Source organism: Panulirus ornatus, chromosome 70 (genome assembly GCF_036320965.1).
Source record: "Panulirus ornatus isolate Po-2019 chromosome 70, ASM3632096v1, whole genome shotgun sequence".
Classification (NCBI taxonomy): domain Eukaryota; kingdom Metazoa; phylum Arthropoda; class Malacostraca; order Decapoda; family Palinuridae; genus Panulirus; species Panulirus ornatus.
In genome coordinates, this window is record NC_092293.1 from 13,668,949 (window position 1) to 13,673,559 (window position 4,611).

Below are 4,611 nucleotides of genomic sequence, written 5' to 3' on the forward strand. Positions count from 1 at the left end.
GTGAAATAATGTGCATTTCCAGGTCCACTGGTTTAACAAAGTTGGAGGAGGAGCAACACTAGAGTTTCTGATGGACGCACTGGTGTAAAACTTGAGTAAGGTAGACCGTAAGCGAGGTACGGCCTCCATTAGTTTCACTAGATTATCGTAAGTGTAGGGTAGACCCTCCAGGCCCAACTTAACCGAGACTGTGTCCCTCACGAGGCGGACCTCGCGGGGAGTCGTGAGAAGGGCGCCTGGTACTGCCATGGTGTCATATACAGGAAGACACCATAATGACATGAGAAGGAAGAACCTGTAAAATGATAAACTTAGCAACTTCTTAAAGGTGAGGTCTTAATGAATACTGATGTGTGTGTGGTGGTGTTGTGAGGGTGGTCGGTTCTGGTGTGGGGACAGTCTGAACAGTGGTAGAAGTTGGTTGGGTGACATTGTTTGGGGTTTGAGGAGTGTTGTCTGTTGTGGTACCGGAAAGATCATGTTCAAAATACTGTAAAACTTTCAAGTGGTCCTCATGTTCTTCACGAACGTCAACTGTATTTAGATGTCAAACCCTAAACTTATGTCCCTTTAATGAGCTAAGACTCTATAGGGACCAGAAAATTTTGGGTCAAGTTCAGGAACATCACTTCTAGTGTTAAATTCTTGCACCATTACCAAGAGTCCGGGAGCCACGTACCTTTGATGGTTTCGCGGATTTATCAGCCTGGTTCGTGAAGGTTGCAGTAGCTTTACCTAGATTTTCCTTGATTCTTTGATGAATCAATTGAGTTGTGCGATATTTTTCCTCTACAACTGATTTCTGGACCGCTGGACATGAAGGAGGGGACGCTATTATGTCATGCGGCAACACTTTATCAAAACCGTGTAAGGCGTGGAAGGGTGTGTCTCCAATTGACTTATGATAAGCTGAATCTAATGAATATCGGACATCAGACAGGTACTCACTCCATTCATCATGATCAAAATCAATGTTGGTGGGAAGACACTGGAGGATCTTACGGTTCAACCTTTCAGCCAGGCCATTCGAGGCTGGATGATGTGCCATTATGTTACATTTATTTATGTTATACAATTTACAGATTTCTTCTAATAATGAGTTATTAAATTCCCCACCATTATCTGTAACCAAAATCTTAGGAGCATTATGTCTGTCTAAGATACATTTTTTGAACGCCTTAGCGACCGTGGCTGCGTCTTTATTTTGAACTGGGACTAATTCACAATATCTCGTGATGGCATCAGTAATTACTAAAATGTATCTGTATCCTGCCATGGACCTAGGAAAACCTCCTATGTCCATATGAACTCTTTCCCATGGGTATGAAGGTAAAGGATATTTCAACACAGTCTGCGGGGTAGTGGGACTTCCCTTGTATGTGTTACATGTTTGGCACCTCAAAATATAATCCTTAATGTTTTTCTGCATTCTTGGCCAGAAATACCTCAAACGAGTTTGCTTATAGCATTTATCTGCGCCTGGGTGTGCGGCCTGGGTTGAATCATGTGCTAACTTCAAGAAATCCTGTACTAATGTTGTTGGAATTATTGTTTACTTAACAACACGGGCGGGTACTCCTAATTTCGCGTCCCTGCACACGACTCCCTGCGCTAAATACAATTCTCTGACTGGAACAACTGTTTTAGCATCCAATGAATATCTTAAACCCTCTAGGTATTCTATGACAGGACCCCAGACTGGGTCATCTCGTTGATGTCGTGTCAACCTTTCTACATCAAAATCTACGAGGCTATTACCTACAGTGACTGTACCCACTCTGCGGGAGAGCGCGTCTGCAACTACATTGTAGGAACCCAAAACAAAGCGAAAATCTGGGTCAAATTCTTGTATAGTTAAAAACCACCTCTGAAACTTTCCTGTAGGATCTTGTCTTTGAAAAATACCTAACAGTGCTCTGTGATCTGTATAAACTGTAATAGGGTAACCATATATGTATTCCTTAAAATGTTTGAGTGCCCAAACATCTGCAAGGCCTTCCAATTCTGTTATTGAGTATTTCGATTCCGTCGTCGAACATGTACGGCTCGCATAAGCTATGGGAAAAAGTCTACCCCTATTTGACTCCTGCATAAGTACAGCTCCAAGACCCTGTTTACAAGCATCTGTGTGCAAAATGAAGGGTTTCTCAAAGTTGGGAAATCGAAGGATAGGTGCTTCTATCAAGTGTCGCTTGAGTAAGTTAAACGCATTGTCTTGCGCTGTTGACCACTGGAATGTAACTCCCTGTCTCAGAAGTGAAGTGAGTGGGTTTGCGATCTTCGCGAAATTAGCGATAAATCTTCGATAATATCCTGCTAAACCAAGGGAGGATTTGACCTTGTCTGTTGTGGAAGGGACTGGCCATTCCACAATTGTTTTTACTTTATCTGCATTAGGTTGAATACCGTTTTCGTCAACGGTGTGACCTACGTAATTAATTCTTGTCTGTAGAAAGGAACATTTGGATAACTTGACTTTTAGGTTTGCATCCTTAAGTCGCAGAAATACTCTCTCAAGAATTTTGCAATGAGAAGCAATATCTGGAGACATGACAATTATATCATCAAGATAAACCAATACATCTTGGCCGAACATGTGATGACAAATGTTAGTCATTAACCTTGAGAAGGTGATCACCGGTGAGGAATGAAGACCGAAGGCCATGATGCATATGAACTGCCAATGACCATCTGGCGTACTGAACACAGTCAGGGGGCGGCTTTCCTCTGACAAGGGAATCTGCCAAAATCCACTCAATAAATCCAAAGTTGAAAATACCTTATTGTTACCGAGGCTATGAAGAAGCTCTGATACCACTGGTAATGGGAAACGATCTTTCAAAGTGACCTTGTTTTTGAGTTTTCTAAAATCTATGACTGGTCTAAAAGTTCCGTCCTTTTTCGGAACGATCAGAAGTGGTGAATTCCATGGTGACCGTGATTCTTCTATGACCTTATCTTTCAACATGTCCTGAACAAGTTTGCTTGCTATGTCTCTGTTCGCGTGTGGCAAGCGATAGGCTGGGACGTAAATGGGACGTGTGTTTTTCTCTAAGTTAATAATGTGAACATCCAAATGAGTTCTACCGAGTGGTTCTCCCGATAAGGCAATAGTAGACCTATACTGGTTAAGTAGGTCTGTTAATTGGTCAACATGTTTGGTTAATCCTACCTTGGATATCATGTCAGGGGTGATGGTGGGGAGCTGACTCGAGCCGTGCACTGCTGAGTCTGGGGTAGGAGGAGTAAGTGGTGGTGGGTTAATGGAATGTGAGACTAGACGGATAGTAAACTCATGCAACTCCTCGTCTTGAATTCCGGACTTCAAAACGGAGAATTCCACAAGCTTGTTCCCTCTACAGAGACGGACAGGAGTGGGGTCCCGTATTGGCAATGTATATGGTGACCTCTCCATCTGCGGTCTCATGCATAGAGGCATCCATCGATAGTCCTTTAACAGTTAGTGATGAAGGTTCAGCAACTACTCTTAGTGCGAGATCACCCTGACTATGTCTCAGTCCATGATCATTCATCCATGTTCGAGAAAGTGAGAGAGGAACCTTCGTTAATGTGTTACTATGCAGAGTCATGTTGGTTCTCAGTTTACCAGGACAATGATGAGTAGAAAAGTAAAAAGGATGCGTATTGTCTACCATGAAGCAGGACGTGGGAGCAGATGTATTAATGACTCTGACTGAGTGAGAACTCATCTATGACAATGGCAGGAACGTATTATCAACACAAACCACATGATGAATAGGACAGATCTTATGTTGTGCCACACATAGAGTGGCGTCCTAGTAACAAGTTAGCAGGAAACGTTACACCACGAACAATGTAAGGCGTGACGGTCATGACCGAGTCGCCTATGTGAATGTTCATTTTAATAGTGCCCCTTACGTCGAGATTTTCATTTGAGATACTTTGAAGGGATGGGTAAAAGTCCGAGCATTGACCAAGTTGAGTGTGCCCCATTAATGGTTGAATAAAATCATAATGAATGACATCTGCTTCCGCGCTGCTGTCTAGAAAGATTGTGATTGTCTTATCCTGGCTAGCTAATGCTCGACATTCCGCTGAAGTGTGTCTAGCGTTGCTATGATATGAACACCTGCTTGGTGGTGTTGGGCGCGAGCGGGTGAAGGTCAGCCTGATGTCTGACTGGAGGAAATCATGACTAGGTCGGCAGAATTGTGACGACCGAGGCTGTGATGACATGGGTCGTTGACTGCGTTTGTTGTTCTGGTCGAGGCTCACGTGAGAATGAGTCCCATGTGTAAGGACACACATTCGCTTTATGTCCTGGTTGGCCACACCTGAAGCACGTAACTTTATGTGAGTGTTTGTCATCACTGAATCGCTGTATTTGACCATGAGAAGAATGATTGTGTTGACCACTAGAATGTTACGTCACACTTTGGGAAGCCGACACTCTCCCCAGTGTCTTGGTGTTGGAATAACCACATTTCTTTTGAGTGTACTTCAACACTTTAGTTACTGACCCACAATGATGTGTCGATGTTCTCATTAAGTAACCGTCGTCTTACGTCTGGAGGTCAGGTCATTTAGAATGAAGGTTATGTGTAATAAACGCATGAGTGTTTGCACATG